Raw genomic sequence first — 27,967 nt, 5'->3', positions numbered from 1 at the left:
GAAGAACGTTGCTATGAAAAGAAGCACGCAAGCCATGTCTCTTCACCTCCGGGCAGACGGCTTCACCCGAAGAGTAGGTCGCAGGCGGGGAGTCGCGAGTGTATCAGTAAGTTCCTGAACCGCTTTACAAGCAAGCGGTCCTTTTTGTTATTTGAATGATCTGGAGGGACTTTTTACTTTTACTTTTCGTTTTTCCTTTCACTAGGGCTGGACACTGTGTGAAACATGCCCGCGCCGTCCTGTCCCAGGAAGTGAATTTCCTTCCTTATGTTTGTAAGTGCTAATAGAGATGATGTTGACGCTAACATCATTTCATGGTAACGCTAGCCTGTCGGAATGCGTGCTGTTCTTTCTAGATCCTCTGAGTTATATTGCTCTTTTTGGTTTTTTAAGTCTCTGCGTACCATTTTACTTCCAAACACCCGGCTCCATTACAATGTGAGGTGGGGAAGGGAGTCATAGCCTTCCGCTATTGGCAAGCCTGGGATTATTAGAGAAAGAAAACATTTTTTTTTGTACTTGGAACCTTACATTGTCGGTTCCATGATCTCAACATGCACTATTCTACTGTATGTTTCACAATGGATGACCCCCCTAAATTGAAATGCTATCTATTACGGGGAACTATATCCGGCCACTTTATTTAAGGTGGATACAACACTTTGACCAATTGATCTTTGCACATACATGACCAAGCATATACTGGAATATTGGCTTACATGTTGGTCTGTTCAGTGTTTTGTGTGTCAGTGTGTACTTTGTTTCTCTCCTCTACAGGTATCCTTGGCTGCTGTGTCCTACAGCGAGCCGGCACGGGCAATATCCGTGAGTAATTGCACCTGATGGATATATATAAGATTTTTTCTATTTTTTCACACTTATTGCCTCACGGGAGGGTGTGCCTTAGCGCGCACATACCACCGGAGAGCTATTATTTCAGAGGTCCTGACGAATGCTGTGCGATCTTGCGTTTTAGCAGCAGAAACATGTTGACCGTATATACTTATTAAGGACACTGGTCTCATAATAAAGAACCTGTAGTTGTCCGCCTTTCACGTTTTTAACTTTAATACAGGTTGGCCCATATTAAATATTTTGTTGGGTTTCAACTTTGTATTTTTTAACCTTGCACTCACATATTTTGCACCTTTTGAGTTATACCACTGTTACACTCACCACCAACCCGCTCCGCTGTAAATCAGGCGTTGTAGCACGCTGGGGGGGCATTCGGCCACCCCAGCGGGGACCCAATGATGAAGCATGTCACCAACTAGTGGTGAGTGAGGGTCCTTTTAATATAGAGGTTTACTTGCCCTTCCCAGTTGGGTGTAAATATTGCGCGTCTACTGGGTTATAACCTCTTGGTTAACAAGATTATGTTTGTACTTTATCTTGAAGTCATTTGAACCAGATTGGGGCTTGTTGAGAAACCTGTCACCTTCACATGATTTTTCTGTTTCACGTCGTATTTATTTGTACACAGAGTCACTCCTTAGTTGTTTATAATATACTTGCTTGGGGCATAGGAGTGGTTACTCGCGCCCTTTCTCTCCTGTTGATTCATTTTTATTATAAGACACTCACTAACACGTTTGGATATCTCCTAGCTGGAGATATACACAATACTCACAATACTTTGTAATAGAAACAGGTACGTAGCACAGAATACACAGTGGTCAACGGAGGCCGCGTGCAGTTTGGTAACACTACCGCTGGATCAATAAAAGTCAATGGATAAGTCGCTGTTGAAATTTTAAAGAAGAAGGACCCTTCCCAGTGAACCATGAAGAAACCCCTTGGAAGACAGTAGGTTAGAGAGCCACCCCACCCATGGATACCTTAGGAACCAGGTTACCTGCACCAAGGAGGCCAGGTTGTAAAGTGGCATCAGAAACGATTGTCGAACTCAATGAGAGATTTCAGGAAAATGCCACTGCTGGGGAAGGTGAAAGTGTCCAGTAGAAGCCAAAGGTGAATGTGAGATGTGAAGAACCTGTAAGCAGTGGGGACAAAGTCTATGACACTCAGGAGTGACCCGGAGGCACGGAAGAGGAATGCCCTCTGATGTCGGGGGTTGCAGGAGGGCTGACAGTGACCTTAGAACTGCAGCTGTGTGGACGAGAAGACACTGGAAGACCAAGAGCCATACATGAGCTTTCCTACATCAGATTTTGAGAGTTGAGGAATCAGTGTTTGGCGGGAACATGTAAAAACATTGGTAAATGCAACCAGAAGGGAAGTTGAAAGATGTGCAATGTCTGGACCAGCAAGGTCCAGGAGACTCAACATAAGTAGGGGACTCAGGGTAGGCCCAAGCAATCAGGGGTGACCCTCAAGAGGACCCACAGGCTGGTGGCACTGGAGTCACAGAGGACCTCAAGCAGTTCACTAAGAGATGCAGGCCCACGGTGCAAGTGAAACAGTGGGAATGAACATCTTAGCCACTGGATATGCTTGAGGTTGGGACAACTTGGAGCCCAAACATATTGGTTTAAAGAAGCGAACAAGCCTTTGCAATGGCAAGTCAACTCTGTTCACAGTAGTATGGTTTCTGTAGATCAGACGAGGGATACAGGCCTCAAAATTGGTGAGAGGGCAGGGCAGGCCTTGTGGGATGTGAAGAATTACCATCTGTGTTGCAGGAACTTTTTAGAGTCTGGAGGAGCTCAGGATCAGCAGACCAATCAGCTCATTTGAGGTACCTGCAGATGCAGGAATTTGACTTATTTACTTCAAGGGGGATTCCTTCAGGTGTCTTTGATGCCCACAGGCCTTGAAAGGTTCCTTTATGGTGCACAGGCATGGAATTGCTTTTATGAAGGTACCCATACTTATGTTTGCCGATGATACCCTTATTATCTCAGAAACACAAACAGTGTTGCAGGGTGCACTGAAAAGATTTGAGGATTTTTGTGGTGACCATGAGTTGGTGGTTAATGTGGAAAAAACAAATGTATGGTCCTCCACAAACAAAAAGTGATTAAAGGGAGGGTTTTATAAATAAGGTACAACTTGAACAAACTGACTTATTTACGTATTTGGGGATTACTCTAAGCTGAATCCAAACTGGAAGACCCGGATCGACGTGATGGCCCTTAAGCTTGCCCAATTGACAGGAGCACTAATAAAGGAACAGAGACTCTCTCAAACGAGGCCAGTAGGGCCCGCTTTAAAGATTTATAATACCAAGGTTAGGGCCTCAACGTTATATGGTGCCGAGCTCTGAGGCTTTGATAATTTGACATCTTTAGCTACAGCCCAGCATAAATTTGTGAGAGCCCTCACAGGTCTCCCAAAATCTACCCACTTAAGCCAGTTTACTTAGATCTGGGTTGTGGTACCTTGGAGAAGGAAGCCCGTTATAGACCTTTAGCATTCTGGAAATGGCTTTGGTCTAACCCGGAGTTGTAATTTTACGCAAAAGCGTTAAAAGATGTTAGAGAGGCTGATTTATCATGTAAGGTCCCTTGGTTACAAAAGGTAAAGTTCACACTGGTGAACATGGGTTTGAGACACCTGTGGGAGGATCCAGCAGGTAGTCCCTTTCCCTATAAATACATTTTAAGGAAGCACAGGATTATAATCAAAGTAAATAGCTTGCGGTCCTCTAAGAATACCTCTTTGTTCGGCATTTTCATGGAGCACAAACATGATACCTTGTTTGAGGATTACTGGGATTTTTTATCCAAACCCAGAGACAAGAAGCTATTCCACCAATTAGGGTAGACACACTCACTGTTAAATTGTTCACACAGAAATGGCATAATGCATCGGACAACAAATGTGTATCCTGTCTGGAGCAAGACGAGTCAATTCTCCATATTTATTCGTATGTCCAGCATACAAGTCCCCCAGGGCCAAATGGCTGAAGCCAATATGCTCCAACCTTGGTACCAGGTCAAGCAATATAGCTCTCCGTATACTGAAGACCAATACTCAAGAGTCCACAGCGATAGCTATTGACAAATTATTCAGCTGGATGTGGGGTAATTGTGCTAATAAGCTGAAGAAGCAAGAGCTAATGAAACGTAACAATGCTTGCATAGAACCATGATAGCAGTCTTTTTACTGAATACGCTCTGCTTAGTGGGGCCTGTTTTTTTAGTCACAAGAAACATGTCTGATTCAATAGAATGTTTTAGCATTTTATGAAATGGAAGTATGTACTTGAATGGCAGTTAAGTAAAGTAGCTGCACCGATGTGCTTCACTGTTTGTATCATTCTTTTAACCCCTATTCTTTGTTTTTACTTTGTCTTAATAATGCAATGTATATACTAAGAGTTACATTGTGTTTTTTCTAGTGTAGTCACTGTACCATAGCACTTGTACAAGAATCTATTCTAATTTTTCAGTCTTAATGTAATATTGTAAATATTATTTGTGTCTTTTACGATCTCAACGATCAATATAAAGACTGTTTTGACTTTGACTTTGATATATGACTTTGACTGTCACCACCCGGGGCAAGAAAAATAAATGGTTGTGGGAGGCTTCAAGGCCCCCAAAGCCACGTGGACCACCACCCCTGGGGTTTTATGTATTGTGGGAGGGGGTTGCATGGCCCCCATCCTGGAGCACTCAAGCGCCCTGGGGACAGCCACTCCCCAGGGCTGGCTCCTGCAGTGCCCCGGGGAGCACACCCTCAAGACACTGCTGTTTGCTATGGGAGGGCGGGAGCCGAGGCTCCTGCCCTCCCATAGCAAACTTGGTTTGGATTTTGAAAGAGAGAGCAGGGAAACATGTTTTTTTCCTAATTTATAGCAGATTGCTTTTCCACATGGGGAGCTGCATGTTAGCAGATAATTGTGATTTTCTATAGAAGCCCATGTTCTGGTGTGAACATGGGCTTATGTGGGAATGCTCTAAGGCATATTATCAAGCCCATTATCGATGCTTTAGCGGCAGTTTTCTGCCGCTAAAGCGGCAATAATTATAATGCCATGCTTTATAATATGCCCTGCAGTTTGCTATAGGAGGGCGGGAGCCGCGAGACTCCCGCCCTCTCATAGCAAACAGCAGTGTCCCGAGGTAGGCACCCAAGGACACTGCAGGAGCCGGCCCTGGGGGGTGGTGGTCCCAAGGCCCTTGAGGTCTCTAAAAGGGGTACAACGCAGCCCCCGCCCACAATACAGAAAGCCACAGTGGTGGTGGTCCCCGGGGCTTGGGGGTGTCGTTGAGGCCCCCACCACTATGTTTGCAGGGGGGGCATTGGCCCCCCCACAACCATTGATTATATAGCCCTGGGGGGTGGCTCTCACTCTTGCATAGCAAACAGCAATGTTGAAAAAATCTTCCGATAAGATAACAAAGGATTTTGAATTCCATTTTGCCGTTTCTTTTGAAGATTGCTGACGTTAAAGCGGCGACAATTTTAACAGCGTCTTTGTAAATATGTCTAAAGTTTTGTAATGTCGACAATCCCATCAACAATTTAAATAGGCACAAAGTAATTATTGAAGTGCATTGTGAATCGTGAAGCAACACTGTTTAATTGTGATCGATAAAGAATTGAAAGAGTTGTGTGCTTCTTTCGCTCATAATGTGCATAGGGGCAGAGTTATAAGTTCATTGCGTTACTATTGCATCACTTTTAAGATGGGAAAAGTGACACAAAAGTGGTGCAAGGGGCTTGTAAATCTGCTACACAGTGTTCTGTCTTACTTTGCCTTCCCTTCTGTCATGCAGAGGATCCTGGGTAAATATAAAAGGTTTTTGTACACTCAGTACCTTTCAAGCCTACCCCCAAACTCCTTACTGCCTGTTACCATAGTAACAGTTCATGGAACACTTAAGTGAGCACAGAGGTTAGAAGTTCACCACACAATGTTGCTAATCGAAACAGTTACTGTGCTGGAGTTTTAAAAGTTTTCCATATGAACCGTTAGTCTTAGCTATAGACTCTGGTAAAGAGCTGGTAAAGAGTTAGCCTCAGTATTATACTTCTACTTATAAATATAATTTCTATTTTTAAATCTTTTTTAAGTATATGATTATCACACTAAATAATAGTGAAATGTTGTCAGAAGAAGATGACATATACTTTTTTAAACTTTTATTAAAACAACAATAAATAACTAGAAATGTAACTTTAAGATAACAATATAATTAATAACTAGAAACATAACCTTAAAAAAACACTATAATAAACAAAATGTGATATGGACTCCAATAGAAGTAGGGTAGGTAATCTGCAAAACAAAAATGAAAATAAGTGTTTAAAGTTAGATCGATGTGACTGAAGGAGGTCATAGATTACAAGTTAAGGTTAATTTACACGTCAGCAGTGTGCCTGATACATTCCACCTCTCTTATAGGCCCGCGTTCAAGAGGTGTCTGTATAGAAGTGCCTACTGCGTCAGATTTACAGTATGGACCAACAGGTCTTTAAAATGATTCAGAGATGAGATAGAATTAGGTGAGAGATCAAGTCATTATGCAGGACAATATTCTTTGGGGCTTATTTACAAGCCCCTTGCGCCACTTTTGCAGTACTTTTCCCTTGTTAAAAATGATACAAAAGTGGCGCAAGGGGCTTGTAAATAAGCCCCTTTATTTCTAACACATTTAATCGGAGGCATTGTGTATCTAGGCCTCTCTGCTTACCTTCTGTAAACACTGTGGCTAACAGAGTTCACAACTTGAACTCAGCTTTGGTTGTACACTGCAGACTGTCTTACATTCAGCCTTGATGTTTTTTATCAGCAGAGTGGATAGCAACATCCATAAATTTAAAGGAGAAAGACAAACTATGTGAGAGAGGAGAGAAAGAAAGAGAGAAAAAACGGCATTAAAACTGAGAGAGAAAAAGTTATAGATGGAGCAGTTAATACTGGAGAACATCTTGGTAGCTCACCCGTTTGCCTCTGTTGTGTGTCCAAACAGATGGCGGTTCATCGTGCACCCTCTAGTTTAGTGATCTGACAGATAGTATAGAGTTAGTAATAGCAGAGGTATATACAACTGCACAAGTATATTTTTACTTTATGTCTTTGTAAAGACAGGATACTGTATTTCACTAGCTTCCACTGTAAGGAGGTGTGTGTGTGCTGTTTTTCTTCCAAAGTACTATATACCATACACTCCCACTGCATAGCGGTGACTTCACAATAGGACTCCTAACTTCAGGACTCCTACATTGAGAAAAATCCTAACTTTAAGACTTTCGGTATTCACAGAAGGCATTTAGGAGTCCTAAAGTTAGGAGTCCTAACTATACTAATCCTAAACTGTGAAAAATCCTAACTTTAAGACTTTCGGTATTCACAAGAGGTATTTAGGAGTACTAACTTTACTACTCCTAAACTGTGAAACATCCTAACTTTAAGACTTTCGGTATTCACAGAAGGCATTTAGGAGTCCTAAAGTTAGGAGTCCTAACTTCTGTAAATACCGAAATGAGTTAAGTGCCTTCTGTGAATACCAAAATGAGTAAGTGCCTTCTGTGAAAACCAAAATGGTAGTAAGTTTAGGATGTTGTCTTAAGTTAGTTCTGTGAATCGGGCCCTCCGTATGTCCATATTTGCATTCCACATCTTCAAAATCACCGGTTTGTAATCATTATTGTACTTTGATTCTTCTGTTCTTTTTTTGAGTGATGGTATGCCTCACTGCTGACATAAAACTGTTCACTCTTCCTTTGGAAATTACTGGACGTAGAAAGCCAAATTGACATTTTGTGTAAAATGTATCCTTTGACTTATATTTCCATTGACAATTCTTTCCACATTGATGACTTCCAAATGCAAGTACGCTTCATTATCGACGGGAGTCTGGTGCTGTGGTCGCTGCCACAAAGTTGGGGGTCACTGCCATTTAGGACTCAGGACACAGTTCCACATATGGAATCGGCTTGTGTTGAACAGGGTTAGTGGTAACACGTGTCACCGGCTTGTGTTGAACAGGGTTAGTGGCACAACGTGTCGCGGCTTGTGTTGAACAGGGTTAGTGGCACCACATGTCCAAAATTCAAATTGCGAGCTCTGCTGCCTGCAGTGTAGACTGCTTTTGAGTGTTTGCACTTGAAGATGAATTTGGTGATTGTGTGTTTGGTGCTGTGGTCGCTGCCACAAAGTTGGTGTCACTGCCATTCAGGACTCAGGACACAGTTCCGCATGTAGGATCGGCTTGTGTTGAACAGGGTTTGTGGCATCACTTGTTGCCAGCCTTGCATATGGAAATATGCCTCACAAATCGAAGGGAGTCTGGTGCTGTGGTCGCTGGCACAGACCTGGGATCACTGCCATTCAGGAAAATTCGAATTGTGAGCTCTGCTGGCCGCAGTGTAGACTGCTTTTGAGTGTCCGTTTGCACTTGAAAATGAATTTGGTGATTGTACTAAAGGTATACTTATATAAAAAAAGGCTCCTGAATCAAGGATACTAAAAGGATATTATGTAGGTTTTAGACCTCTGATAGTTACTTGCCTAGTGGACTCTGTAATTAATGAGTCAAGACTTAATTTTAATTGTGAGCCCTACTGACCTCAGCGTTGGCGTATCATGAAAAGATGTAATATGAATAGAATACACTGTCGAAGTGTTGACTTTTCTGAGTACAATCTTGTTGATAGAAATTCGCTTTTAAAATTCGAATTGCGAGCTCTGCTGTCCGCAGTGTAGACTGTTATTGAGTGTTCGTTTTCACTTGAAGATGAATTTGTTCATTGTACTAAAGCTGTAACTGATACTGGACTGTGTCATCTGCAATCGTGAGTCTATCTATTTGTGAGCCCTGCTGACCGCAGTGTAGGCCATAGCGTTGAACAAGGGCCCACAGCCACGTGCATAGGTTGGTGGCCCCACCGGCCTGCGTGGTTCAGGTTCAGTGTCACCGACCTTGCATATGGAAACATGCCTCACAAATCGAAGGAAGTCTGGTGCTGTGGTCGCTAGCACAGAATTGGGGTCACTGCCATTCAGGACTCAAGATACAGTTCCACATGTGGGATCGGCTTGTGTTGAATAGGGTTAGTGGCATCACGTGTTGCTGGCTTCTGTTGAACAGGGTTAGTGGCACCACGTGACACCTGTTTGATGTGAACAGCGTTAGTTGCACCATGTGTTGTAGCTTGCATTGTACAGGGTTAGTGGCACCATGTGTCACCAGTCTTCTATATGGATATAAGCCTCACTCAATCAATCAATCAATAAATCATCAGAATTTGTATAGCGCGCTACTCACCCGTAGGGTCTCAAGGCGCTGAGGGGGTCGCTACTGCTCGAACAGCCAGGTCTTGAGTTGTTTCCTGAAGGAGAGATGGTCCCGGGTCAGCCGTAGGTGAGTGGGGGGGGAGTTCCAAGTCTTGGCTGCCGGGTAGGAGAAGGATCTTCCCCGACGGTGGATTTGCGGAATCGTGGGACCGAGGCGAGGGCGAGGCTGGTGGATCGGAGCTGGCGGGTGGGTGAGTAGAATGTCAGGTGGCTGTTGAGGTACTTCGGACCCATGCCGTGGAGAGCCTTGTGTGCATGGGTGAGGAGTATGAACGAGATCCTCTTGTTGATGGGGAGCCAGTGCAGGTCTTTCAGGTGGGTAGAGATGTGGCTGTGGTGAGGGATGTTCAGGATGAGTCGTGCTGAGGCGTTCTGAATGCGTTGGAGTCTTCTCTGGAGTTTGGCTGTGGTTCCATCATAGAGGGTGTTCCCGTAGTCCAGACGGCTGGTGACGAGGGCCTGCGTGACCGTCTTCCTGGTTTCGGTGGGGATCCATTGGAAGATCTTGCGGGGCATGCGTAGGGTGTTGAAGCAAGATGACGAGACGGCGTTGACTTGCTTGGTCATCGTGAGAGAGGAGTCCAGGATGAAGCCCAGGTTGCATGTGTGGTCCGTTGGCTTGGGTGTGGTGCCCAGGGCAGGGGGCCACCAGGAGTTGTCCCAGATGGAGGGGGATGGTCTGAGGATGAGGACTTCCATCTTGTCTGAATTCAGTTTCAGATGGCTGATTCTGCGACGTCTTTCATTCCTTCCTGGAGGTTGGCTTTGGCAGTGGCGGGGTCGTTGGTGAGGGAGAGGATCAGCTGGGTGTCATCGGCGTAGGAGAAGATGTTGAGGTTGTGTTGGCGTGCGATGGCTGTGAGAGGGCTCATGTAGATGTTGAAGAGGGTGGGGCTGAGTGAGGATCCTTGCGGAACGCCGCAGATGACTTCGGTGGCTGGGGATCGATATGGGGGGAGCCAAACTCTCTGGGTTCTTCCGTCGAGGAACGAGATGATCCACTCCAGGCTGCTCCTTGGATTCCGGAGTTGCTGAGGCACTGTATCAGGGTGCGGTGGCATACCGTGTCAAAGGCTGCTGAGAGGTCCAGGAGGATGAGGGCAGCAGTTTCCCCGTTGTCGAGCAGGGACCTGATGTCGACGGTGGCTGCGATGAGGGCGGTCTCGGTGCTGTGGTTTAATCGGAAACCGGACAGAAAGGGGTCGAGGGATCCGTTGGTCTCGAGGAAGGTAGAGAGTTGTCTGTTGACGGTCTTCTCGATGCCTTTGGCTGGAAAGGGGAGGAGCGAGATGGGGCGGAAGTTCTTCAGGTCCGCGGGGTCCGCGGTGGGTTTCTTCAGGAGGGCGCTCAGCTCGGCATGTTTCCAACTCTCCGGGAAGGTGGCGGATGCGAAGGAGCTGTTGATGATGTTCCGGAGTTGGGGTGCGATGATGGAGTTGGCTTTGTTGAAGATGTGGTGTGGGCAGGGGTCGGTAGGGGAGCCGGGGTGTACGGTGTTCATCAGGCGGGTGGTGTCTTTGGTGCAGACAGGGGTCCATGTGCAGAGGGTGGTGGTGGGGTGTGCTGGTTCCGTGGTTGGGTGCGTGGTCAGCGCGCCGAAGCTGTTGTGTATGTCGGCGATCTTGCTGTGGAAGAAAGAGGCGAGTGTGTCGCAGAGGTCTTGCGAGGGTGTGATATCGTTGTTGCAGGCGCTGGGGTTGGAGAACTCTTTAACGATGCTGAAGAGTTCCTTGCTGTTGTGGGTGTTGTTGTCCAGTCATTCTTTGAATATTGTCTTCTTGGTGGTGCGGATCAGCTGGTGGTGTTTGCGGGTGGCGTTCTTGAGTACGATCATGTGTTCTGCTGTCTGGTCGTGGCGACAGGCTTTCTCGAGGGTGCAGCAGGTTTTCTTGGAGTTTTTGAGGTTGTTGGTAAACCACGAGGCTTTCCTGCTGCCGGGTCTGCTGGGAGGATTTTTCAGAGGTGCGAGTTCGTCGGCGCAGTTGGTGAGCAACTGATCGAAGGGAGTCTGGTGTTGTGGTCACTGCGACAGACTTGGGGCCACTGTCATTCAGGACTCAGGACACAGTTCCACATGTGGGATTGGCTTGTGTTGAATAGGGTTAGTAGCACCACGTTTTGCCAACCTTCCATATTGAAATACGCCTCATTGATCTAAGGGAGTCTGGTGCTGTGGTCGCTGCCAGGGATTTGGGGTCACTGCTATTTAGGACTCAGGACACAGTTCCACATGTGGGATCTACTGTGCTGATATTGCGTCGTCCGGGCAGGGCGTACTGGTAACAATGTCTGTTGCCTACTGGACTGCGTCATCTGCAATCGCGAGTTGCTCTGAATTGTGAGCCCTACTCACCAAAGTGGAGGTAGGAGGCAGCGGTCAGGAAGGGCCCAGAGGCATGTGGCATTGAGTTGAGCAATGTCTTTTGCCTACTGGACTGCGTCGTCTGCAATCGCGACTCAATCTGAATTGTGAGCCCTACTCACCGTAGTATAGACAGGAGGCAGCGGTCTGGAAGGGCCCAGAGGCATGTGGCATTGAGTTGAGAAATGTCTTTTGCCTACTGGACTGCATTATCTTGAATTGCGACTCAATCTGAAGTGTGAGCCCTTCTCACCGCAGTGTAGGCCGGAGGCAGCGGTCAGGTAGGGCCCACAGCCACATGTTGTTGACTTGAGCAATGTCTGTTCCCTACTGGACTGCGTCATCTACAATCGTGACTTGATCTGAATTGTGACCCTTGCTGTCCACAGTGTATATCGAAGGAAGTAGTTTGTACAGACATAAATCCATGGTGCTGTTCCACTGGGGGCCTGTGTGGCAGAAGTCAGCGATCGGATGAGGAGGCTGGTGGTAACGATGGCGGCTTCATGGCAGTGTGAGGGGTGCCGCCCTGGCAGACGCTTTGGCTTTCCCACAAGTGAACCACGTCCAGAGCTCCAACCTATTTATTCATACTCCTACCCTGAAGTGGCGTACGTCGGATCAGCCTACTCTGGTTACGCACCAGTAGTATTTGTACACTTGGAGAGGTGTGTGTTCTGCATACTGTGATGTGTCCAGCACATCACTGTTACACTTTGCATTGTGTGCATTGTTATTCATGGGTGAATTGCTTCCTTCACATATAGTTTGTTCACACCTGTCCCAATATTCAGCTATTTTGTGGCTGAGGGGCCATGCGGTTTTCTGAAAGTTTGTTTGTTCTCTGCTGCCTTGGTGGTACGGGGGAGAGGGGTGGTACGGAGGGAGGTCCTGAGGGTTGGGGCAGTGGGTGTTGTGTCCTTCTTGGGTGTTGGAAAAAACTATAGGTTAAATGAACATTATAATTAGAAGTTAGCATTAAAAAACAATGAAATTCACTGAAAAAACAATAGGTTTCAGGCACGTTATAGATGGTAATTAGCATTAAAAAAACCTTTGAAATATACTGAAAATACCATAGGTTTCAGGCACATTATAGTTTGACATTAGCATTTAAAAACCTTTGAAATTCACTGAAAAAAACGTAGGTTTTCAGGCATGTTGTAGTTAGAAATTAGCATTTAAAAAACCTTAGTAATTCACTGAAAAAACCATAGGTTTCAGACATGTTATAGTTAGTTGGACAATTCACTCGTACAAAACCATAGAACTTCCACAGTTATACTTAGTTGAGCTAACTGCAAATCGCGCCCCAGCAATGCACTGCTGATGACGTAGCATATTGTACCATTCATGCATGGTCAGTGACATCACTGATGACATCTAAAATTACATCACTGATGACATCACTGTTCCCTTCTACCCATGGAGGACCTTGATCTTTCTCATGGGTGATGGGGCAGCTCCCCGTATTCCTCACCCCACTGCTGGGAATCCTAGAAAATATTTACAACAAGGGGTGGTGATGGACAGAGTCTCTGAATTAAGCAGAGTACTCTCACCCAGTCAAGAGATCAGGGCTAGATCCAACACCGTTTTTTAGCTCATTGCACCATCCCAGTTTCAGAACCTGGCTGTATGCAAATTAGTCTGTCCCTGGCCCAGTGCATCATGGGAACAGGGCAGACCAGACTACAAAAGCCAATTCTTACACTGGGAAGGAAACAAGCTTCCGGGGACCGGTTTCTGGCATTACAGCCGTCTTCGGCCCGGCTTGCTTGAATCCTGATGGTGCAATGAGCAAGGGACTCACATCTGAGTATACCCTTCCACGCTTAGGGTGGACAAAAATATTTACAACAAGGGGTGGTGATGGACAGAGTCTCTGAATTAAGCAGAGTACTCTCACCCAGTCAAGAGATCAGGGCTAGATCCAACACTGTTTTTTAGCTCATTGCACCATCCCAGTTTCAGAACCTGGCTGTATGCAAATTAGTCTGTCCCTGGCCCAGTGCATCATGGGAACAGGGCAGACCAGACTACAAAAGCCAATTCTTACACTGGGAAGGAAACAAGCTTCCGGGGACCGCTTTCTGGCATTACAGCCGTCTTTGGCCCGGCTTGCTTGAATCCTGATGGTGCAATGAGCAAGGGACTCACATCTGAGTATACCCTTCCACGCTTAGAAACTGGGATGGTGCAGTGAGCTAAAAAACGGTGTTGGATCTAGCCCTGATCTCTTGACTGGGTGAGAGTATTCTGCTTAATTCAGAGACTCTGTCCCTCACCACCCCTTGTTGTAAATATTTTTGTCCACCCTAAGCGTGGAAGGGTATACTCAGACATGAGTCCCTTGCTCATTGCACCATCAGGATTCAAGCAAGCCGGGCCGAAGACGGCTGTAATGCCAGAAACCGGTCCCCGGAAGCTTGTTTCCTTCCCAGTGTAAGAATTGGCTTTTGTAGTTTGGTTTGCCCTGTTCCCATCATGCACTGGGACAGGAACAGACTAATTTGCATACAGCCAGGTTCTGAAACTGGGATGGTGCAGTGAGCTAAAAAACGGTGTTGGATCTAGCCCTGATCTCTTGACTGGGTGAGAGTATTCTGCTTAATTCAGAGACTCTGTCCCTCACCACCCCTTGTTGTAAATATTTTTGTCCACCCTAAGCGTGGAAGGGTATACTCAGACATGAGTCCCTTGCTCATTGCACCATCAGGATTCAAGCAAGCCGGGCCGAAGACGGCTGTAATGCCAGAAACCGGTCCCCGGAAGCTTGTTTCCTTCCCAGTGTAAGAATTGGCTTTTGTAGTTTGGTTTGCCCTGTTCCCATCATGCACTGGGACAGGAACAGACTAATTTGCATACAGCCAGGTTCTGAAACTGGGATGGTGCAGTGAGCTAAAAAACGGTGTTGGATCTAGCCCTGATCTCTTGACTGGGTGACAGTATTCTGCTTAATTCAGAGACGCTGTCCCTCACCACCCCTTGTTGGGAATCCTAGAAAAGGCAGTCGCCAGTAGGTAGTTATAGTTAGAACCTCATTTCTACCCAAAACGTTTCTTTTTTTTACCAATATCTTTAGCGCTGTTTGACAAATCTTTTCAAAAAGAATGGTTCACTCAGATCAGCTCATGTCTTAAAAGTTTTGGGGTGATTCGTAAAACAGGGGCAGTGAAAAACGGGGGTCCCAAAACACGTTTACTCTTCCTCCTGCTAATTTCCATAGGAAATTTAGACAAAGCTATGGCTCAAACTGCTGAAGGGAATTACACCAAATTTGACAAAAAGCTAGGCATTGGCCCAGAAAGTGTGATACACTTTGAATTGTATACATCTATTCAGTAGCTCCTGAGAAATTAAAAAATATATATATATTGATATTGATATCTGGGCATCAAGGAGGATTTACAAACCCTCCCGAGCACAAGCTTCATTTTGATTGGCTGCCAACACTCCAAACAAGAATGCTCAGTCCCTCTGGGAACCCCTGGTGAAAAAAAGCATATTATAAATAAAAAAAAATCTGCAGAATATGCGCTGGGTGCGTGAATCATGCAGAAAAAGAAAATCGAAGTGCGGTCTCCTGTGCTTAGTTTACTTAAGCACCAGATCGAGGGGGCAATCACAAAAGATAGTAAAGGGGCCCGCAGGGGCCCATGCAGCCCCGGTGACAGCAACCTCCCCGGGGCCATGCTGATTATATGCAGGGGGCACATAGCCCTGGGGACCACCACCTCACTGTGGCTTTAATATAGTTAAAATGGATGGGGGTTCATGCAGCCCCCCAAGCAGCCATGGGGACTGCCACCTCCAGGGCATTAATAATTAAATGTATGGGGGCATGTGCCCCCCACAGCCTAGGGGTAATAATTACTATTGTAATTCCAGTGAGTGCAAAAGTAGGGTAAGTGTCTGATAGTGTATAGGTACTATGCATTGTAATGGTATGCGTTGTAATTACTTGCAATGTAATACCTGCATTGTAGTGACATGCATTGTAATGACATGCGTTGAAATGACATGCAATGTTATGGCTGCCTTGTAATGACATGCGATGTACAGGATGTTGCGATGTTATGACTGCTATGTAAAAGTAGTGTGATGTTATGACTGTGTTGTAAAGGTTGTTTCCCATTTAGTGTACAGGAATTATGTAGAGTGGGATTATGTGTTATGGAGGGTAATTATGCGGTATGGTAGTCTGTGTTGTGGAGTGGTAACCTTAGGTTTCCTTGTTTCCATTGAAGCAAAACTATGAACTCAATGAGGCAAAAAAAGAGGAAATCACTGGGGAGCACTTCTGGACCTAGTCAGAGGTATGAACAGGGCCACTGGAATCTTGTGCCTGTGTGGCTGCACCGACTTTTGCACAATAATACATTTTACGCATTAGCCACATAATCCATCATCTGCTGCCTAATCTGCAGATTTGAACAAAAAAGCCTCTCATGCTTCTTTCTGCACCATTCTTGCCTCTTTCTCCACCCCTGTTTCCCCTTTCGATATCCTTGTTGCTTCTTTACGCACTTCTTTTACTTTTCTATACCCATCTTATCTTTTTCTGCACCCTGTTGCTCCTTTCTGCACCTCTCTTGCTTCTTTCAGCACCCCTTGTGCCTCTTTCAAAACCGTCTTCCAGCATCCATCTTGCCTTTTTCTGTACCTCTGTTCCTTTTTTTCTGTACTTCTTTTGTTTCTTCCTGCTCCTCTCACTTCTTCTTGCACCACTTTTGCCTTGTTCTGCACCCTTCTTACCTCTTTCTTTACCTCTCCTGTCTCCTTTTACACCTATGTTCCTTTTTTCTGCACTTTTTCTGTTTCTTTTTGTACCTCTCTTGCTTCTTTTTGTACCCCTTTTGCCCCTTTCTCTACCCATCCACCCTCTTTCTGCGCCCCTATTGCCTCTTTATGCACTTCTGTTCTATCTTTCCGCACTTATTTTGATTTTTGCTGCACATATCTTGCTTCTTTCTTTATCCCACATTAATCTTGCTGTACCCCTTTCCCTCTTTGTGCATCCCTATTGCCTCTTTCTGTACCTTTGTTGCTTCTTTCTGCACTCCTCTTACTTCTTTCTACACTCCTCGTGCCTCTTTCTCACCCCCTATTCCCTTTGTGCACACCTCCTGCTTCTCTCTGTACTTCTTTTGTTACTTTTTGCACCCCTTTTGCCTCATTCTACAGCCCTCTTGCCTCTTTCTGCACCCCTGTTCCTTCTCGTGTTTCTTTCTACAGCTCTCATGCTTCTTTCTGCACCCCTTGCCTCTTTCTCCACCACTCTTCCCTCTTTCTGCACTCCTGTTGCCCCTTTCTGCATCTCTGTTCCTTCTTTCTGCACGTCTCTTGCTCATTTCTGCTTTGCTCATGCTTCTTTCTGTACCCCTGTTCCTTCTTGTGTTTCTTTCTGCTTTACTCATGCTTCTTTCTGCACCCCTCTTGCCTCTTTCAGCACCTCTATTCCTTCTTTCTGCATTTCTTCCATTACTTTCTACACCTCTCTTGCTTCTTTCTTCACCCCACTTGCTACTTATTTCTACCCCTGTTCCCCCTTTTTGCATCTCTGTTGTCGCAGGGATTCTGCTCCTACCCAGAACTGTGCATAGAGACTTGGAACCTTAGTGAATTAGGGTGTGCCAAAAACTCACCTTAGTAGCCAAAATCCCCTACCAGACTAGCAATCAGTGTCTCATTGGTTCTAACAAACTCCCAATGATTAGACAACCCAGAACATTGACTTAGAACTCCTCAGGTAACGTGGAACATATAAACACTCTTACACTATCATATCAGTCCAAAACGAGGAATAAATGGACACGTGCAAGTTTGAAATATTTATTTCTAATGCAGTGTTCTCAAGCGCAGTATCTTGCACAAGCAAATATATTATAAGCAACAAGGTTACCAGCAAAGTAACTAGTCCATAAAATACAAAGGGTGAAAGCATGTTGAAATGCTAAAGGAAAGAAGTCTAAATAGCACCTCAGTCTTACCCTCCCTTGCTAGTATATTATATTATATTATAGAAGGTCTCCTTGGGTTTTAGAAGGGTGGCCCCATACCTCTGGTCTTAGTAGAAAGGGATCACATCATCTTCTACACCAACTCTCTGCATGCGAATATTCATCAAGTGTGTATGCATGCTCTACGCAGTGCATTATTAAACGCGCCAACAGCCAGAGTTGGCCACAGCTGCCCATGTGTTATGTCTAAGACGTGCGCTGATCAGATCGAACAACAACCGCTGTGTTGAAATAACCTTGAAGGTCTCGGCACTCACTGTTCAGACATAGCTTACCAAGCAAAGCTGATAATATAGGAAAACTTTATTCTCGTGTGAAGCAAAATATTCTACTGGCCTCAAAGCATTGATAACAATATGTGCCGTCTGCAAAAGAAGCAGAGAGGTAAAATGGCGTTTAAACTTCTAATAAGTTCATTCTAACTTAACACAGTGTAAAGGCAAAGACTATCTACATGACACTGTTGCTTCCTGCTGCACATCTTTTGTCTATTTCTCCATCCCTCATCCCTCTTTCTGTACCTCTGTTCCTTCTTTCTGCAACCCTTGGGCCTTTTTATACTCCTCTTCCCTCTTTCTGTGCCCATCTTGCCTCTTTATGCACCTCTGTTCCTTCTTTCTGCACTTCTTTTGTTTCTTTTGGCTGCTCTCAAGCTTCTTTCTGCATACCTCTTGCTTCTTTCTGTACCCTTCTTGCCTCTTTGACATACTGCTTCCCTCTTTGTGCACTCCTCTTGCCTCTTTCTGCACCTCTATTCCTTCTTTCTGCAAGTCATTGTTTATTTCTACACATCTCCTATTTATTTCTGTATCCCTCTTTCTCCGTTCTAATTCGCTTGCAGATGGGTAGCCAGTGCAGACCTTGGAAAAGTGGCAAAGAGGCGGTCCTGGCAGGAGAGTTGGAGACTAAGTGGGCTGCAGTGTTTTGAACCACATGAAGGCTGTTAAGAGAAGACACATTGGCTGAAATCAGCAGGGTATTACAATAGTCTAAACGACTAATTACCAGTGCCTGAAGGAGAGTTTTACGGTCTGTCATGGGGAGAAAAGGAAAAACCCTTCTCAGGAGGCTCAAGATGTGGAGGCAAGAGCTCGCAATAGTCATACCTTGATCCTACATCAAACTGGGGGCGGAGCTAGGAGGAACATGGTGGCAGGAGATGGCTCGCTGCTGGCTGAAATCGGGGATGTAAACTGAGAGGCATGACTCGGCGGTTGTAGACGGTAAGAGGGAGATGGCGCTGCCTAGAGGCTTTGAATCGAAGGTATTATTCTAACCCCATCCTTTTGAATTCGTTTCCCCGAGGTCTTTGGCCATATTTCCTGCTTCCCTCAGCAGCTACGGTGCTAGGAACCGGGACGCAGGACGTTGGGACAAGGTAGGCGTGCATGTTCCTCAAGGCGGAGACAGAGGAAGGATGACCAGGAGAACACCGGACGAGCTTATGGGTCCGAACCCCCTCGGTCTTGGCACATCTCCAGGTCCGGGGGTCAGTTTATAAAGACATCTGTTATGCTCCCTATGCTCCCTATTTTTGTATTTTACCTACGCAGGAATCAGTAGTAAGGCGCTGTAAGGCGAGACTGGGGTGTGAGCACGATTGTATGGATCCAGAGCCAATAGCTGCCGCTCCGGTTAACCTTACGTGCGGGGGTAGTAGAGCTGGCTCACGAACTGGTGTTAAGGCTGAAGTTGGCTGATAATTCCACTGTACCTGCCCTAATTCCAGTCTGCTCTGCCCCAATATTTTTTACCCCGGGTGCTCCTCCTGATGTTGGTTACTCTGTACAGGACTGGGGAGTGTTTTCAGCAGCTCCACTCTCTCCGCCAAGGAGACGCAGGAATAGATATCAAATTAGATCGCAGCAGGAGCTGAGATCAAAGGGGTTGCTGGACCTAACGGAAACAGAGCGGCCCACACCACTAACCACTGGTAAGTGGGAAAAAGAAGTCTGAGAACATTAAAAAAAAGTCAAAGGGTCGAAAGTAGTTCAACTGCCTCTAAAAAACACCCCTGCACTTAAGACTTATTTTAAAATAGCGGAGCAGGCAGCAGTATCTGGAACACAGTCGGATTCAGTCATGGCGGCCCAGGAGATCAGGCCTCCCCCGTTTCCGGTGCACAATAACTTTGCTCCTCTAGAGGGCTTGCCGGATACTGGGAGTGGAGAAGTCGAGCCGGCAGAAGATCTGACCACTGAACCTCAGGTTTTGGCAGTCAGTTATAGCTAGCTCCTTTCTTTTCTCCACACAAGTTGCAAGCACCTTGGAAGCCTTGGAAACCCGGAAGGGTCTTCAGGCTCCTCCAACTGTAGTACTTCCCACACTTCAACTCCCTGGAGCGGAGGGTAATGCCTATAGCCATAGCAAGGCTTTATCTAAATCTAACGATTTGGTACATGTTCAGGGGGCTCACAGGCAGTCTGGAAGCTTCGACGGAGATAGGTTAGGCTTCCTTCTTCAGTCTTTAAGGGGGGATTTAATGACCAAATTTGAGATATCAGAGAGTAACCAGAAAGCCATCCACGATAGATTCAATTTACTGGAGTCCAAATTAGATGATGTTATTACCCGGACTGGGAACTTGGAAGCCGAACTTACTACCTTATCTGAATCTGTCCAAGGAAACTCCAAAAATATTGACACCCTAAAACTGCAGAACAGAGCCCTTGCTATGGATCTTGAGAGACTAGAAACACAAGCCCGAAGGAACAATCTTAGAATTCTGAAGATACCCGAAGGGGAAGAACAGGATGATATTAAGGGGTTTGTTTGTAAGCTCTTAAGGGAAGGGGTTCTAAAAGATCGTCCTGACATCAACTTGGAAATGGAAATTCAAAGGGTGCATATAGATCCCTTTAAATTACAAGCAGACAGGAAAGCTCCTAGGAAGATTTTAGTGAACTTTCTGTCCTACAGTGTCAAGGAGTTAATCCTGGGCAGGTGTTTATCTCAGGCTGTCTTGTATTATCGGGCAAATCCATATCTAATTAGATCAGATATTGGTGGGAGAACAGCCCAGAGGCAGTGGGAATTGGGTTCTAGAATGCCCGAATTGAGATCACATGGAGCCCATGTCCAAATGAATTTTCCGGCCTTATAAAAAATCATGTGTCAGAAAAAAATGTATAACCACAGTCAGCCTGAGGACGTGGACGATCTCCTTTCCCAGATGAGGCAGAAATAATAGCACAATGAGAAATCAGAAAGGGGAAAAGAGAGTATTGGGGAGACGAGGTATGAAGTAGGAAGAGTGAAACATGGGGGTTAGTGTAAGGGGGAGTGTTAAAATTAGGTGACATTATAAATTTAAAAAAAAGAGTTTATAATAGCGAGAGAATTAAAGGGAAAAAGTCTATTAAAAAATTAAAAAATAAATAAATAAAAACACGTGTTTATTTTAAGCACCATCCTCTCGAATACCATGAGTTGCAACTTCATGCCGCCGTAGGGGTAGATAAGGATATATCAGCCAAGACTTCTTAGCCAGGGCAGTTCTCCTGGGGCCCTAAAGGCGGTTTCATCGTCAGGTATGAAGGGAGGGTTCCTCGGGGGGGGGGTGGTTGGGAGGGGTCAATGGGAGGTAGGGAAAGTAGATAAAATGTCTTCATAAGTAAAGAAAGTATCTTACTCACTTAAAACTATAGATGGGTGGGAAGTCGGTGCCTGGACATGAGTAGGTAAACAAGCATAAAAATCCTCTCCTAGAATGTGAAAGGAATAGGAGAGGGGAGAAAACAAGCCAGAGTCTGCTAATTTTTAAGAAACTCAGATGCTCATATTATCTTACTACAAGAAACCCACCTAGAGTCGAATACCTGTAAAAGGGTTTTTGGGAGATTGGGATGGGTGCAGGAAATATTGTGTTCCAGGCAAAAGGGGGTAACTAGGGGGGTCGCGATAATCACTAGGACAAATAGGGGTATTAGGTTGTTAAAGTGGGATACTGATCAGACAGGTAGGTGGCTGGTGGCGGCCTTCTCCATATGTGGGATTTATTACACCTGTGCCGTTTATTATGGCCCTAATGAGGATAATCCTGGTCCCCTTTTGAAATTGGGGCTGAGCTACTTGAGACATCGGCCCGATGATTTTGGGGGGGGGGTTTAATTTGGTTTTTGATCATATCCTAGACCGGACCTCCAAGGCGAAATATCATGCACCCACAAATTCTATCTCGGCTCTGAGAACCATTATGAAAGATTTTAACTTGCTGGATGTTTGGAGATCTCAATATGGCGCTACTAGAGGCTATTCATTTTACAGTAAGAAGTACAGACAGTTTTCCAGAATAGATTATTTTTTAACGGGTCAGCATTTGCATACAGATATCACCTCGGTCTCTTATAACCCAGTAGGGATTTCTGACCACTCGGTAGTCGAATTAGTTTTTGAATTAAGCTCTAGACCCAGAGATATCAGATGGACACTAGACAGGACGCTGCTTCTAGATGATAGAGTAAAAGTGGAGGTTAAGGAAAAGGTCACCAAATTTTTCTTCTTTAATATTGGCTCCTCTACTGACCAGATGGTCTGGGAGTCTTTTAAGGCTTTCCTTCACGGAATGTTGAGCTCATTAATGGCTCATAAAAGGAATGTTAGTAAGAAGAAGAAGTCAGATCACTAACAGAAAAGGATGCTGAGTTACAGACGGCTATTATCTCAGATAGGGGAAGGGTCCCGGAGCTTGAGAAAGAGCTCCTGGATCTACAAACTTCACTTAAAATTGCTGATAAAAAGATCATTAAGGAGAGGTGGGAAGTCAGCAAATTGAAAAATGTTGAGTACGGAGAGAAATGTGGGGCCCTTCTGGCTTGGAAGTCTATAGCAGAGAGATCCAGGAACAACATTAAAGTACTAACTCAGAGAGAGTCAGGTCTATCAATTATGGAGGACGGGGCTATTAGGGAGGAAGCTAGGGGATTCATGAAAGGCCTATATCAAGATGATATGTGCTTTGGGTCAGATGAGGCTCAGGCATGGCTGATCCAGAGGAATTTAGCCAAAATTTCAGAAACAAATAAGAATTATCTGGCGAGCGAGATAACGGAGGGGGAAGTGAGAGATCATCTCAAGAAAATGAGTGGCGGTAAAGCGCCCGGGCCAGACGGGCTACAAATTGAGATATATACAGTCTGTGCAGAGGCCTTGATACCTATACTTACCACACTCTTTAACAGCCTTTTGATTTCTGGTCATGGTATTCCCCGTCTTGGTCTAAAGCCACGATTACGCTTATAGCTAAGCCTAACAAAAACCCCAAAAAGATAGAATCCTACAGGCCTATCTCCTTCCTAAATTCGGATCTGAATCTCTATTCTGGGATACTGTCTACTCGACTTGCCAAAATTATAAAATCAATCATTCATCCAGACCAAAGAGGGTTCATTCCTGGGAGGCAGTTGAATGAGTTAACATTCCAGGCAATAGGAGCAATTGATTTTGCGGAAGAGAGAGGGTTGCCACTAGCCATAACAGCGATCGATGCGGCCAAAGCCTTCGATCAGGTAAACTGGTCATACCTTTGGGCCATTATGGCCGGCTTTGGGTTCCCTTCTGTCTTCATTGAGGGAATAAAATCACTTTATCAGAACCAAAGTCCTGGTTAACGGAGGCCTACCGGATTGGTTTAAAATTTCCCGTGGAACTAGGCAGGGTTGCCCCCTGTCCCCTCTTTTATTTGACATTTATATTGAGCCTTTTGTTTGTGCGATTAGAGCTTATCAGGTTATTTGTTCCTTTAAAATAGCAGACCTGGAGCTTAAAGCAGCTTTGTATGAGGATGACCTCCTCTTATATACTTCCAACCATGAGGAAGCAATCCCTAGGCTATTTCATCTTGCTGAGGAGTTTGGAAGGTTTTCGGGATACCAAATTAACAAGGAGAAAACAGAAATAATGTGGTGGAATAACCGTACGGTTATTCAGGGGGTTAAACATAAAATGAGGGACTTAGGATTCCACTTGACCCAAAAATTGGATGATATTCCTAAACTCAGTTGGCAGATAGTTGTGAGAGAGATTAGCAAAACGCTACCAAGATGGGGTAATTTGCCACTGAATATTTATGGAACAGTTAACCTCATTAAAATGACAATACTCCCTAAATTAACCTTTCTCTTTAATAGCATCCCATTACCCTTTGCCCCGAAAGATATCATGAGCCTTCAAGGGAAGATCAGTTCCTTTATATGGGCTTCAAAATCTCCTAGGAAAGCCTGGAAGAAATTAAGGAGGGGGTTGAGGATAGGTGGTCTAGCTCTACCAGACCTACTGCTATATTGTCACGCCTTTCATTTCAAAAACTTTAGATTATTGGATAATAAATTTGACTTTTTTTCACAGGGCTGCCTCTTTCAGCCGTTATTGCACAATCAACCACAGGGCCAGGAGTTCTTCCTTTTTAAATTTGGAGACGAGAAATTCTATAAAAAGTCTGACTTAAGATCCTCCAGACAGGACTTAGGAATTGGGTATATGTCCGGAGAGCCCTGGGGATTCCATATTACAACACCCATGCCCCAATTTGGGACTCCCCGGGCACTCCAGAATGCCTGCAGGATCAATTGTCTCGGCCATTAAAAACAGCTGGCTTAATTAGATGGGGAGATCTCTGTGTCAACTCAGCCCTTATGGACTGGCATTCTCTTGCATCCCTGACCAACGGGTCTTTAACAAGATTCAAATTCTATCAACTTTCTGCCTGGTGGTCTAGGGAGGCGCTAGAGTTGGAAGATGAGACTGGGATTCTTGATTCTGTATGCAGGGAAGGACTTTGGAAACAAGAGCTCTCTTATTGGTATAGGTTGCTAACGGGGGTAAAAGGTATGTTATATTCAGAGATAGTGAGTCTTTGGGGTAATGTGATAGCAGATAGCCCTGAGGAAACTCAAAAGATTTGGGCGGATTCATTCTCCATTTCCCAGAGTCTAATAAAACCAGCTAACCTTAGAAGAAACCAACTGTTTACTGCCTATAGGGTATATTGGACCCCGGCCAAACTATCTACGGTTACGCTAAAGAATTACTGTTGCCCCAGCTGCAAACTCCCGGCAGCAGACGACCTACATATATTTTTAGAGTGTCCAGAGATTACTGATTATTGGAAGGCTGTCACCGGTTTTTTGGAAGAAGTTTAATCAGCTTTTATTACCTGCTCTGCAAGATTAGACTTTTTTGGATTGCCGTCTGGATATAATGTTAATAGTTTCGCCTCACAATTTATTTTTTATGTGATGGTTATAGCACGGAGAGAGATCTGTAGAGAATGGAAGTCGGATGCCCCTCCTAGGTTTGCCGACTGTTTAAGAAACATAATGTCAGTCAGCAAGCTAGACATGACATGTCAAGAGGTGAGCGCATAAAGGGTATGGTCGGCACTGGTGGCCTGGTCCAAGATCTAATGGCGGTCCAATGATTATGCCAGATGTGTGTGGGTCATGTCCTCCCAGTTTTACGAGGCGCTCCATCAGAAGGAACAGGAGTTGGAAAAGGAAACAGCCTACCTCTGGGAGATTCCTGTTAGCCGCACACTGATTCCAGGGCAGCAACCAAGTTCGACAGTGTGAAAGGCTTCAGGAGTTCCCATCTAGAGTATCTATCATCTGGTGGCATGTATGAGGACAACAACATTTTTTTTTTTTTTAAACTTGATCCTACATTTTATTTCTGATCTGTATGTACTCTTAGGTTTATACCACTGTTTTCGGGATGGGGACAACACCCAGGTCAGTAGGGCACCAATCAGGGGGCCAAAGCAGGGGCTTTGGCCCCCTGATTGGTGCCCTACTGTTCTGCATCCAGGCTGATATGGCTATCATGCCTTCACAGAAGGTAGATTGGGTATTTTGCCAATTTTTGTCAAATACCATTAGAAGCTGGATGCCGTCAGCATATGAGATTGGGAAAAAGCCCAGTTCCCTTACAAGATTCGCAAAGGGGAGCTTCATAAATGTTGAATAAAGTGGGACTGAGGCACAATCCCTGAGGCACACCTCTAGTCAGGTCTGATGTTTGGGAGAAGAAAGTGCAAAGAATGATGGTTTGGGTGTGGAGGGTTAAGAAGCTGGCTAACCAGTGGAAAGCAGAGCCCTGAACTCCAATGTTACTTGCTCTATTGAGTAAGATGGAATGGGATATTGTGTCAAACTCCGCTGACAGATCCATCAGCACCAGTAATGCTGTTTGCCCATTATCAAGGAAGGGCCCAAGGTTGTCCGTGACTGCAATTAGAGCCGATTCCGTACTAAATTTGGGTTGAAACCTGGACTGAGAGGGGTCTAGACACCTTACGGCTTCGGTGTACTCTGAAAGATGCTTGTTAATGTGTTTTTCCAAACATTTGCATGCATAAGGTAACAGGGAGATGGTACGGTAGTTAGACATATAATCCTGAAGGGCATTAGGTTTCTTCTGGATGGGAATTACCTTGGCAGCCTACCATTCAGAAGGAAGAGATCCCTTGTCCAGGGAAGAATTAAGAATGGAGAAGATAGTGGGTTCCAACTGTTTGTAGAATTGGGAGGATATTTTAGCAGGTAGAATATCCTGGGGGGAACCTGATTTGATGGTTTTCATGAGAGACTCCATTGTATCTATGGAGAGTGGAGGGAAGCAGTCAAAAGAATGTGTAGTAGTAGAGGAAACTGTAAGGGGGTAGATATGTCATTAAGGCTCCCTTTCCTTAACTTTTGTCATATATATTCTCAATTTTCTGGATAAAATGATTGGCTAGTTTGACACAAACTTCTTGTGAGGGCGTTGCCTCATTCTGACAGGCTTTCGGATTAGTGAAAGAATTGAAGAAACAGAAGAGTTCTTTAGAAGATTTACTGGGCTGGGCTGATTTTTGTGTGCTTTCTTGAGATTTTTGTGGCATAGGGCAAGAGATCTCACATAAGTGTTTTTGTCATTAGCGGTGTGGGAGAGACACCAGCGCCTTTTTCCATTTTTTCCATAGCCTTTTTTCCTTCTGCAAATTGGGGGAAAACCATGCTGCCTGCTTTCTCCCGGTCTCGGTCGGAGAGGATTTATTGGGGACAACTGTTCTGGGCTCATTCAAACTATGTTGTTGTACCTGGCCAGACAGTCCTCCAAATTATCTGAAGCCGGATAGGCATTCATTGGAAAGCTATTTGCAAAGTATTCCGGCGTGTTTTCATGTCATTGTCTTTGCAGATTGTAGGTAGTTTTAGTGGGGCTTGGACAGGCCCCCACTTCTTTTATTTGAAAGTGAAGTAGAGAGCGGTCTGACCAAATGAGAGGGCAAGGTGCCTCACAGCAGACATTGGGGAAGTGGTCAGGATGAGGTCTAGAGTGTGTCCTGTGAGATGTGTGGGGCCAGTTTTGGACTTTTCCAGCAATAGAGTGTCTAGATCTGCCAGGAGAGTCACGGTGTCCACATTAGAAAGGGTTTTGCTAGCTACGTTAAAGATAATCTGGGAGGCAAAAAGCTCCATGAGTTGTAGTGGAAGGTCCTGAAGGGGGCCTGGCGGTCGGTAGATAAGTGCAGCTTTCCAACAATTAAAGGGTTGGAATTCGATTCGGAACACAAGAATTGTTAATTTATTGCCACAGTATTGTTTCAGGATAGTAATTTTGATTCAGTCCTTGTAAACTATGGCTATGCCTCCATCGACCTTAGCCGGCCTATCAAGTTTTTGAATGTAGTAGCCATCTGGGATAGCCATAGTAATCGCTGAGGTGAAACCAGGCTTGAGCCACATTTCTGTTAGGAAACCAATGTTGGTATGTCCTAAAGAGAGCAAGTCCCAAATTTCAGTGGGGTGCTTGGGCACTGATCTAACATTGGCCAAGAAGCAGTTCCATCCCTCTCTGGGATTACTGGTGGAGTGGTTATAGTGTGACGGTTGGTGATTTGTTTCCCCATGAGGATTTGCTTTCTGAAATTCCAAGCTGTTGAATTGGCAGTCTCTACAGGCAACAGGTCCTTCCATTATCAGGGGGCCTTAGGAGCGCATGTGGGGATGCTTACCTTTCTTAGAGTGATAAGCTCTGTACTAGTATAGGTGTATTTCTGGCTGAGGCACCAATCTAGGTTGGGAGGAGTTTTGGCGGGCCCACTGCTTGCGTCCACTGTGCATGGGGAAAAGCATTGTATTAAATAGAGAAGGCCAGAAAGCATATAAACTGCTAACCCTAGGCTCCTCCCAGACAGGAAGAGACTGAGCAAAGGGAAGACACCACAGATAAAATCCCTCCATGCAAACAGGAGATCCCGTGGTGGACGGCAGAGGAAGTGGTGTGTCACAGCCTGGCAGGAGAGCGGGAAACCTGACTAAGGTGAGGAGAACTCTATAGGAAAATAGCAAAGCTAAAAGTATTGTCACCAGTTCAATAAATACAATAAAA

The 27,967-nt window shown here is 45.2% G+C and overlaps 1 long non-coding RNA gene across 1 annotated transcript; it reads left to right on the top strand.

Moving 5' to 3' along the window:
- LOC144828292 (uncharacterized) lies at window positions 1–27,967 on the top strand. The gene is made up of 3 exons (XR_013610417.1): window positions 1–106; window positions 206–273; window positions 27,770–27,967. It is a non-coding gene; the product is annotated as an uncharacterized LOC144828292 (long non-coding RNA).

This window comes from Lissotriton helveticus, chromosome 4_1 (assembly GCF_964261635.1).
Source record: "Lissotriton helveticus chromosome 4_1, aLisHel1.1, whole genome shotgun sequence".
Lineage (NCBI taxonomy): Eukaryota > Metazoa > Chordata > Amphibia > Caudata > Salamandridae > Lissotriton > Lissotriton helveticus.
This window is presented reverse-complemented; position numbering and strand designations above follow the sequence as displayed.